The sequence below is a fragment of the Ambystoma mexicanum genome, chromosome 9 (assembly GCF_040938575.1).
Source record: "Ambystoma mexicanum isolate Mex_15411 chromosome 9, UKY_AmexF1_1, whole genome shotgun sequence".
NCBI lineage: Eukaryota > Metazoa > Chordata > Amphibia > Caudata > Ambystomatidae > Ambystoma > Ambystoma mexicanum.
Window position 1 is genome coordinate 254,730,394 of NC_090931.1, and position 14,163 is coordinate 254,744,556.

Sequence of the window (14,163 nt, forward strand, 5' to 3'; positions counted from 1 at the left end):
AAATAAAAAGAGAAAGAAACAGTAAAAGGCAGACCACGCAAGCCTCAAATAAACACAATTAACAACTTTCAAAAAGATCAATTCACAGCACAACGAACATTGGGAGGTAATAGATTCCACAATCATGAAACAGCAGTAGAGAAATATTGATTCGAATAATGCCACAGATGGCCTAAAGAACATACCAACTCCCAGAGATGCTTTAAGGGTTTCATTAGATTTCTTGGCAGGTTGCTAAGGATCAGCCCTCGTTCTCTCATGTGAAGTAAGCAGTTCTCACTCTAGCACAGGCGTCCCTACTTTCCCGGTTAGTATATTGAGCTTATTGACCCCTACTGCCTAGGCACTACCTGTATGGTAATGAGGGCCTTGTCTGTCTAATCTCCCTGACAGACATTTTAGGCTAGGCCTACCCTAACGTTTGGATTCGTTTTAAGGAGTTGTAGGTTTGTGCCTTTCAGACACCCCTCCACCTCTTCCTTACCGCACTCTTCCACCTCGCCACCTCCTACCCTCAACCCCCTTACTTCCCTACTCACACATACACATACATAAACCTTTCAAAATAACATTCTGGTTGAACAAAATGACACGACCGAAATCAAAACCTTTTAAAAGATGTTGTTCAAAACACAGTATATGGCTCTCACCAACCAATACCTCTCCTTTCCTTCAAACTATCCTCCAGTCCCAGACCACAACACTTCCTCCTGCTGGTCTCTTGATCTGCCACCTCCTCTTCCTACATCATCCGAATAGCCCACACCTTCCTATTTCATGTTGCCCTTCTTGGTCTCCTCCTTTGTACTTTTGGCCTAACAAATCTGATCCTGGCTTGTCCAGCGAGGAGGTGTTACAGTGGTCAATAGTTTCAAATAGTGGACGGGACACCACCCCTTTTCTCCACACGGGACCGCTGTGCTGCAACACTCATGGCCCACTTTGGTGATTGTCCAAATTCGAGTTAGGTTGCCCCCTTGTGGTGAAGTTTCAGGTACATTTTGAGGAATTGTTCAATTTTGCAACAAGCTTCTCTCCAGCACTTTTATACAAGTCTTTTTTTGTCTGGCTCTGTGGTTGCACTCTGGTCCTGATCACGACTTGGCCGTTACTGCTGGTGGTATTACCACCGGCGGTAATAGCCCTACCGCCGAACTCCCCGGCGCTGATAGCGCCGGATCACGAGTTCGGCGGTAAAATAATTCCCCATTCCCCATTGAGCCCATTCGGAAATGCCCCGTTCCCCATTGGGCTCAATGGGGAATTTTCGTGCTCTTACCGCCGGCGGATTTCCCGCCCGCGGTAATAGCACGAATTTTCGGCGATTTCCCCCCAGCTCAGAGCTGGGGCGAAATCCGCCAAAGCCCTGATTCGGCGGACCCTTAAATCCGGCGGTATTAGCGCTACCGCCGGATTTAAGGGTTACCGCCAAAGTTGTGATCAGGGAGTGCGCCGTATGCTGTTGGTATTTGGCGGTGCGCCGCATTAGTCACTGCTGCGCAGATCCTCTGCTTCTCTGTTTAGCTTTTCTCTCTCTGCTGGTGTACATCAGATCCTCTGCGATAGGTATCGATGATGCCTTTGCAGACTCAAAGACCTTACGTCTTTGCTGTCTATTTTCCAGAATCTATTTCAGATTTAGTCTGTTATGATTAGTCCAAATTTCTCCCAGCTTTGAATGTAATGGCTTTGATATGCGTACTTTAGTTAATGTCTTGAAGAACTGAATGTATATATGTGAGATTAACTTAGTAGTACATTTGTTACAATATAGTGCACTCAAGAACCAGTTATATTGCAATTTACTAGTTGACATTCAATAATTTAAAAAATGTCTATCAATTGAAAATACTTACAAAGAAGTTCAATCGGATGGTGTAAGGTTGCCTCTTGTACTGATCTTGGCAAAGAAAATGTCACTCCAGGTTGCCTAGCTGACATATACTTGAGACATGTCTCCACATAAGTTGGCGACCTTACAGAATCTGAAAAACGTGAGGAAAATGTAAATTGTTCCAAACTAACATATTGTAATACTTTTTAGGAATTGTATACTTTCTGATAACGTCTTGTTATAGTCCAGGGGAGGAGGCGGGGTTCGGCTGCCCCTCATGGGTCCTCCCTGGTGCCTTTTACACCCGCAGGTCTCCAACGGTTCTCCCGCTCTAGCTGAGCACCAGCCCTCATATGACAAAAATAAGAACCCTGTGAGTGACGCGCCGACGTGCAGTGCAGCGTGGCACTCATAGATTTTTTTTTTATATCACATGGGCTGGTGCTCAATCAGGTAATTGACTGAGTGCCAGCCCTGATGATATTTAAAAAAGAACCCTGTGAGTGGCACAACAATGCATGCCACTCACGATTGTTGCAATCACAATCGCGTTACCGTTGTTGCATGTGCAGCACAGGTCTACATTTTTGCAGTGTGCTGCTGTGCTGCTTGCCCCTGCCGACCTAAGGTCAGTATTTTGATGTATGTATGGATGCATGTATTTATGTGGGTGCATGTATTTATAGTGAGCAACCATACATTTTTTATGGTTGGTCATTGTAAATCCCTTGCAGAGACTTTTGGAATGGATAGGTTGAACTTTAAATCAGACGCATGAAGGTTGAACTGCCTCGTGCATATGATTGATTTTAAGTGAACATTAGTGACATATATAGGATCAACTATCTATACCAATAATGATAATTTTAAATCACATGCATGCAGGCTGAAGTGCTTAATGCATGTAGTTTAGAGTAACCATTACTGGCATGGATAAGTTGAGGCAGCAGCCTCATGAAAATGGCATAACGTGCTCCCATGCAGTGTACTGTTGGCAACATGGCATTGACTGGATTTTGTCATGTGTTACCCTAAATAAGCAACTGTAAATTGTTTGTCTATTTACCTAGTTTTTTCTAATATAGTGCTGCAAAATAGATCATTTTAGAACATTATTTAAAATATTCTCGGGCTGATGGATCCCAAAACTCTCTTAATGATTTTAGGCTCCCTCGCTGCGCTCATACTCTCGTATAGATTTGTGTAAACATTTAGGATCCTCCACTGAAAACATTCACCACCCAATGAGGGCTTACCCATAAATCCTTTAGAATCTTGGTGCCCCCTCAGGAGATATCTGTCCCCCCCTGCACCAAAAGCTGCCTCTGCCACTGCTATAGTCAACCATATGCTATCTAAGCTTGAACTGTCTTTAGAAGGTATCACAGCCAAACGATCAACAGACAACAAAGCCAAGTTCCATGGTTCAAAAGTCTTCATTATGACAGAAAAGTAACAGATTTGGTTGAGTTTAGAGCACTTTATGGGAATTCAGAAAAACCTTTAATAAGTCAAGTTTCTCCACGGCACTGCGATCCTCAGTCCTTATCTCTTGCCCTTAGACTCCACCATCCTGGTGCGTAAAAGTCACTCACACTTTTTGGGGCCGGCGCTTGTTTTGTGGGTAATATTGCTTGTATGATTTAGATCTTTTAGGTATGGCCGGGGTGTCGGACATTTCAAAATGTTTTCCAAGATCATGGTAGGTCCTGGTGTTACCAGGTTTTACCACTCTGTAGGCAGTCAGGGGCATTCGTAGGTTTGGCTCTGTCACCATGCCATCTGTCTTTCTAGGAGTCGTGGTCCAAAACAGCCCATTTTCTTGATGCCCCTCTCTTTGGGCATCACCTTCTCTTTCTCTATTCCTCCTTGGTCTTCTTCTCGTCTCCATTCTCCTGCTTCCATCTCCTGTCATCTACTTCAAATTTCCACCATACCCTGATCTGCTCCTCTTCCACCTCTATATTTCCTCTTCCCCTCCCTTTTGATGCTTCAAGCGGACCCATTTCCCTTCCCTCTTAATGCTCCCCTCTGCCTACTCACTCCTTAGGCATCTGCCAACACACTCTTCCCTACTGCTTATTTACACCTTATCCAGCTCAACTCCTCTTTCTGTGTCTTTTTTCTTTTGTCCTCCTTCTCCCCATTCCTCTTCACTTCCTTCAACATCAGCTACTCTCTCTCTACATCTGATGTTCTCCCCTTCTCCCCTGTTTGCCTCTTCTTGACTAGTGGAATAACTTTGCTGAAAATATTGGGGGGACCAGACATCTAAAGGAAAGGGACCCCTGCCAAATGAGGCGGACAAAATGGTGTGCCACAAAGTTGGAGAGGTCCCCCCTAAAATGACACGCATGCTATTCACCTCCTTCTCATCAGCTCCCTCCATTTTGCTGTTCTCCTGCCTACTGCTCGATCACACACTGTCCTTTACCTCATGATCCCAACTCTGGCTTGCACACCTCTCTCTGTGTCCCTCTCCTTTTAATACTCTGGCAGGATTACCTGCAGAGCTCCTAATAGCTTGATTGACTTCACTTGTGAAAATGCAGCAAGTAAGTGCTGTTGTTGGGGTATTTGCCAAGAATCTACAAACTTCTCAGGTGTCAATAGTTGGCCGGTGGGATTGTGCACAGCTCTGCAATCCAATAGTATTTGTGGGACATCTAACATCTTGAATTCACGATGTTCATCATAGCGATCATGGCGGCTCTGCATATTTCATAGTTCCTGTTTGTAGGTGGTGGGTAACTGAAGAGGGCGTGGGTATTGCTGGTATTGCACTGGCTCCCATGAACACTTGAACCGTGTCACAACATTGCAGCAGGAGCCAGGGCATGTAACCCCTTCTGTTTGGAAAAAAGCCCTTTGCTTTCCATAATAACAGCAATACCTCCTTTAATGGACATTTTTGAATTTTTATAGGAAAGCTAGACATGTCTCTCTCAGTGGTAAAACTGGCATTTCCCTCAGGGAAATTATCAAGTGTGTGGGAGTGTTCCTTGTGTTCGCAGTGTCTAGGGTGGTGTTGCATGGCACCCCTGCAAGGGGCCATGGTATCGTCCAGTGTGCTGTGGTATGGTCACATGGTTACCCATGTGACCAACTTAATAAAAGGTCCGAGCCGCTTCCGGCTCGGCAGTCCTACCAACGAGACTCGGTGGTGTGTGTGGGTTTGTGTTCGCACCATGCGGGTGCCTCGCCACGTGGGCTGGGCCCAAGGATGAGGCCCAGCTCCAGGATGGTGCCCCTGCCGGGCAACGCCGTCTGGACGGTGCCCCTGCCGGGCAACGCCGTCCCTGTGTGTTGCCCTGGCCCTGTGAGGCGGGCCATGATGGCGACCCCAGCCTGGGTGCCCCCAGAGCCGGGGCCGCAGTAAGCCGGTTGCCAACTGGCCCCTGTGTGGAGCTCCGGTGTCCCCGGAGCCGGTGGGATGAACCCCCACCCTTCATCCAGCGGCGTGATCGCCGCACCTCTGTGTGTGCCGTCGGGTGCTACCCGACACAAGTATGGGGCTGCCCAGTGGACCGGAGCAGCCCCCAACAATGGCGACGAAGGTGGGTTACGGGCCCCGTGTGTCCCAAAGGAGATCTGGTGTGGCGGGCCCATTTCCAACTGGGCCCGCGAACAACGGTGGCGAGCTGCATGCCCGTCCCCTGAGGGGGACGGAAGAGATCCGTGGCCATGCCGCACCAGTGTGCAGTGGCCCGCGGGAGGGTGGGTCTGCGCCCCCCGTGGAGAAGAGATATGCTGGTGGCTATGCCGCACGTGGGCGCTGCCCCCTCCCCCCAACCATGAGCCGCAAGTGAAGGGGGGCTGCGCAGCGGCCTCGGCCGCAACGAGAGGTAAGGAGGAGGATGTGCTTGCGGCCCGCGCCGCAGTGAAGACGATGCTGCCCCTCCCCCTTTCGGAGCGACTAGGCATGCGGTATCGGCCGCTGCCTCCCGAAAGGGAAAGACTACCGGGCGGCGCAGTCATCGCCGTGAGCAGATGGATGGGGATGCATGGGCGTGCACTGCCCCGGCCGCGGCTCTCATCAAAGAGGGTGCTCATGCGGCCGGGGGCGGTGTGTGTTTGCACCTGCCATGTCAAGGTGCGCAGCGTCCTGCGTACAAAAGGGAAGGACTGCGAGCCCCTCCCAACATCAGGGCTGGGTGATTCCCGGAGGAGGGAGACGCGTCGCGGCCCCGCAATGAGGGGAGTTGTCCTTCTCCCACCCACAAGACAAGGGGGTTAGGAGCGGCGATGGTCGCTCCACCAAAAAAAAAAAAGAAACAACAACAAAGGAGAGCAGCATTGGCCGTGCGAGCCGCTGCTGTCCCTCACTGGAGGAGGGGAACTGCGCTGCCCCGACCTGCGCCACAATGGGGAGGCGCCGCCCCAACCACGAGCTGCGAAAGTGAGGAGCGGCAGAAGTGACCCACTGGTGGGAGGCGGGCCCATCATCACCCGGGGCCGCAATCCAGGAAAGTGGGGAACAGTCAAAGAATGGTGGCTCTCCAAACAGCCTGCCCCCCTTTCCTGCAGGTGTAGGGATGGCTCCGTGCCGGAGTGTGATGTGAGGAGAGGTGCGCCCACAAGATGGACCAGAGGCCCGTGGTGGCCCATCAAGCACCCGGGCCCAGTGGTGGTTAAGGTGGTGTTTCCGCAGGGAGGGCTGCGGCTCTCACGAGTGCTTGTGTGCCCTCCTGGCCCTTTCTCCCCAAACGTCCTGTTACCAGTGTCGCCCTGCCTGCTGCCCCAGGTGAAAGGGAGGGAGTGGGTGTGAATCCCCGGTGCAGTTGTGCTGGCACCCCCTTTTTGAACGCTGAGCCTGCCCACGGGGGAGAAGAAGCGGAGCAACGGGCCTGCTGACAAGGTGCCGGTCGATCATCTCAGGCGCTCCAGACTATGGACATGGCCGATGTGGCCCCTGGGCCTCCCCAGGTGCAGCTTTGCCTGTGTTTGTGTGACTGTGTTGTAACTGTCCTAAATGAACTCTGGTGAGGGTGCGAGCTGGTTTCCGGCGACTCCATGCGGAAGATGGACATCATGAGTGACATTCCCCGGAAGACTGTGAGCCGGCAGACATGGACTTGCTTAAAATGGCCCGGTTAATGGGCAATGTTGTGTGGTGCACACCTGTAGACTCGGAGTGCTTTATGTGGTGCCAGTAGCCCCCAGTGGTGCCGTTTAGTGACATGAGAGCCACTCACCCAGATTAATAAAGGGTGTGCAAAGTAGTAGAGTGGCTCAAATAGTAGTAGTTGTGGTTAGGTGGGGATTTTGGGGTTTTCGTTTTGTTGTTATGAAAAAGGAGGAGTGTTGCATGGCACCCCTGCAAGGGGCCATGGTATCGTCCAGTGTGCTGTGGTATGGTCACATGGTTACCCATGTGACCAACTTAATAAAAGGTCCGAGCCGCTTCCGGCTCGGCAGTCCTACCAACGAGACTCCGTGGTGTGTGTGGGTTTGTGTTCGCACCATGCGGGTGCCTCACCACGTGGGCTGGGCCCAAGGATGAGGCCCAGCTCCAGGACAGTGCCCCTGCCGGGCAACGCCGTCCGGACGGTGCCACTGCCGGGCAACGCCGTCTCTGTGTGTTGCCCTGCCCTGTGAGGCGGGCCATGATTGCGACCCCGGCCTGGGTGCCCCCAGAGCCGGGGCTGCGGTAAGCCGGTTGCCAACCGGCCCCTGTGTGGAGCTCCGGTGTCCCCGGAGCCGGTGGGATGAACCCCCACCCTTCATCCAGCGGCGTGATCGCCGCACCTCTGTGTGTGCCGTCGGGTGCTACCCGACACAAGTATGGGGCTGCCCGGTGGACCGGAGCAGCCCCCAACAGGTGGGAGCACAGAAACGAGGAACGATATGTCGGGCATTGCGCAATGCCTTCTGGAAGCTCCCGAGAGGAAGAAGATGTCATTGCCATGCTCGTGTAAGCCGAGACGCTGCCAGTGGGAATATGCGGTTCATGCTACAAACAACCAAGTAAGTGCTGTTGCGGCAAGTCGACTGCGAAATTCAAACTTAATGGGAAAAATAACTGATGATTTCAAAGAACAGCACGTTGCGAGTACCTTGAGAGTGTTTGCTGAAGGGAAATTGAACTGTGTGGAGCAGGCGGAAGCAGGAGTGGTCTGGGTGTAGCTGCAAGCCCAGGACACCTGCGCAAAATGTACGAACTATTGTACCTTCGATGGGGGGGTTGGAAAGTGAGAGAAAAATGGGTGGTACTGGTGGTAGTGGCCCCCCGTTTTGCCTGCCCATTTTAGAAAATGCAAACTTATCTACAAGAAAACGAGCAAACAAGTGTATTAATGAGTTAAGCCAGAGTTGTTAGAACGTGAGAAACCAGCGTTTGCCTAACATGACGGAAAGGGGATTTCAAGCAATTTATGAGGTTCCAAACCTCATGAATGAATACGAGCCCCAATCAGCCAGAGTTTTACCGCTGAGAGTATTAGCCCTACAAGCAGAGGATCTGCAAAAGAGCATTTTGCGAGAAATTGCGATGCAGAAGGTGCTTCCTCCCAGAAATGACGAGGCGAAATTGCATCACATTCACGATCGATCAGATGATGATACTATAAGTGTATGGAGCAATGTAGCAGCTACAAACAAACCCTATCAAGACGAATTTGAGAAGCATGATGAAGTCTTTTTGTCGGTGCCCCAATTGAGTTGGGACTGTTGGACGAAACACAACAGAAGGCGGCAGAAGAGATCTGACGCTCGATAATAAAACAAAAAGACGAGACTCTAAAGCCATTGCTGATCAGTTGTTGAATGACTTGACAAAAACAAATGCGACATTTGCAATTAACCACGCAAATAAAGATAAAATAAAGGAGCAGGGAAATCAACCGGCAGATGCAACCATGGCTGCAAAATGGAATTTTGGAACAAAAGAAAATGATGGAAGAAACAAACAAGGAGAGAGTGCGTCCGTTTGGTCGAATGCAGTGGGTCATCCGCAGAAGAGAAGAAGACTCTAGTCCTAGACAGTCGATCATGTGCTCTCAAAAATGAAATCATCCTGATCTGAGAATGGGCAGAATTTAAGAGATGTAAATCCTGCTAAAAGTCCTGGTTTTCCTCCCACAAACATAACATCGTACAACAAGATGCAGAGGCAATGTTAAAAATCATGACACACAGAAATCTGAGCAGATTCTGGACTATTATAAATCATGTAGATGCCCCCCAAGGAGCTCTCCAATCTAGTATGGTAACTGAAAATCAATGGATCAAACATTACACCGAGCTATTTAAGAAACATGGTCAAGTAAAATATGTGAACACAGACTTCCTGACTCCATGGTATCTAGAAATCACTAAGGATGATATACTGAATAACATCAAGAAAATAAGTTCATCTAGGGCCACCGGCCCGGATGGCCTGGATGGCCTGACTAATGCGACACTGAAACAGCACCCCGAAGCATAGGCGGAGTTCTGCTATACATAATTTCAAAATACAGAAAGAAAAGAGGGTGCCAAGATCGTGGAAAAGCGCATTGATTGTACCAGTGTTTAAAAAAGGCGAAGGATCAGAGCCAAAAAACGTAAGAACTATATAGCATTGCTTGATGTTGTCGGAAAGATCTTCGCAACTCAGCTGCTAAATCGATTACTGAGATGGAGTAAAGAAGCTGAAATAATTGTTATCCGCCAAACCGGATTCGTAAAAGGAATAGGTTGTTCCCACAATTTACTTATGATTAACCTGTTAAAAATTGACACGATAAGGAGAAAAATGAAAATATACTTAGCCTTTGTTGATCTGGCACATGCCTTCGACAGTGTTGATCGGGAACAACTTTGGACCAAGATGGCTGAAAGAAATTGTCCAAATAATCTAATGAGGGTGATTCAGAAGTTATACTCGGACACTGAAATTAAAATCAGGTTGAATCAAACGATCTCCCTCTCCTCTGCAATAAAAACAGCAAGGGGGGTTAAGCAGGGGTGTCCCTTGGGAGCAACGCTATTCAACCGATTCATCTCCGATGTAGGAACCGAGTTGGATGAAGTCAGAGCATTCCCTCCAAAGACCAATGGGAACCAGCTGGGGCATATGCTATATGCAGACGACATGCTGTTGCTCGATGTAACCCCGGTAGGTTTGCAGCGCAAATTGACTTCATTAAAGGCGGACACGGATAGAAATTGTCTGGAGATCAATGCAGACAAGACAGAAATCTTAGTTTTACAAAATTTAGCCAGATCTAAACAGAGTAAAAAGTGGAAGTTCAAATGGTCAATTGGTGGAGAACCAATAAGAAGAACAAATCAGACACAATACCTATGAGTGCTGATAACTCTCACATAACGGACGAACCAATGGTACAGAAAATCAAAAGAAAATGTAAGCTACTAGCAGTGCAAGGCGCAATAATAAATAATAAATACGGAAAATTCAGCTTAAATTCCATCACAGAGTTTTACAGAGCAAAGGTTATCCTATCCCTGATATTCGGTGGTGAAACCATGTTGGGCTGTCCATATAAAACATGGTCCTGGTGTGAAAATGCATACTAGTGCAAAGTCCTACAACTACCTAAAGGAACTCCTACTGCTTGCATACGGTATGAATTAGGGCTGCTATCGATCAATGCGAGGGTGCTGTGGAACACCTTAGTGTTGTACAGAAAAGTAGGCGGGGCTGATGAACTCTTGCAATTCAAGATATTGAACACACCAGTGGGAGTAAGATCAGACTCCATTCTCGATCAATGGAAACAAAACTGTGGAAATATGCTAGTACAATTGTACACAAATGAAGAGAATCTGATCCAAAACCCAAATAAAGTGAAGAAAAAATGGTGGGAATTGGACTGGTGTGAAACATCAGAACAAAGATCTAAACATAGATGCATGTTTCAAGCACCGCCAGCGGCAAGAAATCTAAACACCTTACCTAAATACCTGGAATTATTTCCTTGTAATAACAAAAGGAAAATGTTTATGAAATTCTGATTGAACTTATTTCTAACAAAAGAAGTTGTAAACTTCAGAAAGAGAGGAATCGTAGAGGATGAGCTATGTAGATTCTGCGGAATGACAAAGGAAACATTGAAACATCTCACCTTATACTGTGTCAAATTAAGAGAATTAAGAACTGCCCACTTGGGGAAGGTGAAGATAGTAAGTTCATCGCTAAGTGGAGAAGAGCTGACTGATGAATGAAGGAAATGATAAGCAACTAACACTTGCTTTATTATTCTATCTGGATGAACTAGGAAAGAGACTAATTGACAAGGTCTGAGTGATGCATCTGCAAGATATCCTCTAAAAACAATGGACAAATTAAGATGCGGAGGTAGAATAATACATTTTAGTTCAGAAATAACTGTATATGAAGAAATAGTGAAACTGTTTTGAAATATTTTAAAAGTTTGTAATGAACTAATAAAATAAACAATAAAAATGATCACGTTCTTTCTTACCAGCTCCAGAGACTTCTTTAGGGAGATAAGTAAATCTTCCATTTCATGTCATGTACACATGCCTTCCGTAGCCTTTTCTAAGGGCTTTCCCTGTACTGCTCGAGGGCTCACGATGACTATCTAGCATATTTTTCTCATTTTACTTCACTGAGATTGAACGTTGATGGACCTTTTAATATTTTGCCCTTTGTATAAAGATATCAGGAAAGCCCCATTCATGACCATTTTAAAATGGCATTCGTTTGTTAATTGTTGGCCCTTTATACAGTTCCATTATCAGCTGGTTGTGTGTCTGGACTTCAGGCTACCAGATTATTTTTAGATCCCACTCTGAACCACAGGAAATATTAAATGAAAAATTGTGCTACCTGTTGATTATTTTATATGATATGCTGCTGTTACTATAATTGTATCTATTTATTTTCACTACTATTAAGGATTGGAGGCATTATGTATTGTTTATTGTAATGCATTCCGATGAAATGTATAAGAATGAATTTATGGCAGTGTTATTGTTGAAGATTAATATACATTGATATGTTTATTGGGTTACAGAGCCGAAGCAAAATTATTAAACACCTTAAAATATGCACTATATTAGCCTTAGTATTGTTTTTGTCATAGTATTACATGCTTTTGATTTTTTTCTGAGGGTGTATTGTATCATTTCTCATAATGATTGTGTTCACTTTCAGTGCTTTACTATGCTTAATATCCCTGATTACTAGTCAGATATATTTATCACATAAGCTTTAATAATAGAATTAAGTTATTTATGAATTAACTTATCTTGTAAACTTGATGGGATTCTTTACTAACTAAAAGCTGTTGATGATGATGGTGATGAGTAGCTTGTTTGCCATATTTAATACTGAAATATGCATTTCTTTATATTTTAGCTGTGAATCTACCAGAACAATCCTCGCCAGTTAAAATATTGTTTGTTCTGCTCATATAAATTTGATTGGATTTATGTTTCTTGACATTAATTCTATTTTCTCCCTTTTTACACCGTATCCAGATACTCACCCAAAGGTTCTAGTCTCTGAAAATAATATTCTTAATGTTTCTCTACAATTAGAAGTCAATATCAGTATGTCCTCGATGTAAGGCTAGATTTTAATTTCCTTTTTTTTGAGAAAGTATGGCACAATTATGTTTATGCATCATTAGCCTAGTTGCAATAGGTTACAGGAGAAATAAGCATGGGGAGAAAGGACAATGCTGTCTCACCCCTCTGTTGTATACTAATTGATTGACTCATCATTTCATTAATACAAATAGTTGATGTCACGTTGTGATATACTCATTGGAGTGTGTGACAAATTGTGTGACAATTTGGGGGATCCTGTCACTTCTCCATATGGGGGAACCTTTCCATGTGAGGATAGGGAGGGGAGCTTGCTACGCAATACCCTCCCCAGGGGTAGAGCAAAGGTAGACCTTACCTGGAGGGCCTCCCCCACTAGGGACAAGGATTCCAGTTTCTGTAAGGAACTCCCTCACCATTGTACCAATACTCTATCCTCAATAACATCTTATGAAGGAAGACATGAAGAATCAGTCAAGATTTGTTATTGTCAACCAAATACCGCCTACATTTCTAAAACCTAAGGAAAACTGGGATGAAGAAGATCATTGGAAGCGTGGAGAGTATGAATCTGAAAGAAAATTGGAATTTGCCAAGGAATCGGGGACATCCCATGAGAATGCCATAAAACTAAGAGGTGGGGCCTGGAAAAAGAAAGAGCGCAGGATTGTCAAAACAGCTGGCCGAGACCTGCTGAAGGAACTCTGGATGCACAGTGCCCGATACGAGAGAGAGAAGCACCCGCTGAAGCAGCTCTGGAAGTACAGCGTTCGTTACAAGAGAGAGAAGTGCCCATTGAAGGAGACCTGGCTGCGTAGCACCCGACATGAGAGAGAGAGAAGCAGGCAAAGCCGCTGACCGTAAGCATTGGGAACAGGAAAAGGTACAGAACGCTGAACCGGAGTAGGGATGTGCTGAAGAGCGTCCTGAGTCAGAGAGGAGGAAAAGTGGTGGCATGACCGCTAACAAGATGCAGTGGACCTGTAGCTCCATGAACAACGCCAGTATCACAGTTGCAGAAAGGCTGCAGACTAGAGCGATCATCGGAGGAGCGGAGAAGCAGTCTAGGATGATCGGGAAAGGCTAGAAGCCATTCTGACACAAGAAGAAGAAAGCCACAGTATATTGAGAAACCTGGTGATATTATCCTCACAGAATACAGGAGAAGGACCGAAGAGAATGAAAAGTATTGTGAACACTTAAAGAGATGGAAAATAATTACTGGAATGCTCATACTCGTCCCAGTCAAGGCAAAGTATTGAGAATACAGAAAGAAAGTGAGAATCATTACTGGAATGCTTCTACTCGACCCAGTCAAGACAACGCATTGAAAAAATTCAAGGGAAAAGTGGACAATAAGTAAGTGAAAATACAGACAAATGTGATGATTCATCTTATGAAAGTAACCTTATAACAAATAGTAGAACCAGAGGCAAAGAGAGTAACGAGATTAAGAAGAGAAAGCTAGCCGAGGAAAGCAACGAAACCTGGAAGAATCCAGTATATGAACTGTGTGATTTAATTAGAGCAGTGGCCAAACGGTATCTACGAATTCTACATTGACTTGAATTGAGGAAAACCCAGTTTACAGGAGAAGGGCATCATTCAACTGTGCTTTAGTTGTTCTAATAGTGGTAGGGTCAGGATAGATTCGCTTTGGATAGTGGACGGAATCTGATTTGGGACATCCACTGACGACTGACAATCACCTTACTTTGTTAGGTAGGGAACACCAGTAGTTTAGGGAATGTTGGGAGTTATTACCTTTTCTTTAATAAACCATTAGAGTAAAATCAGAGTTTGTGTTCTTC

General features: G+C 46.2%; 1 protein-coding gene across 1 annotated transcript in view; it reads left to right on the top strand.

Moving 5' to 3' along the window:
- The window catches only part of HEPACAM (hepatic and glial cell adhesion molecule), a 388,102-nt gene that overhangs the window by 260,563 nt on the left and 113,376 nt on the right, over positions 1–14,163 (top strand). The gene's annotated exons all lie outside the window — the stretch shown is intronic.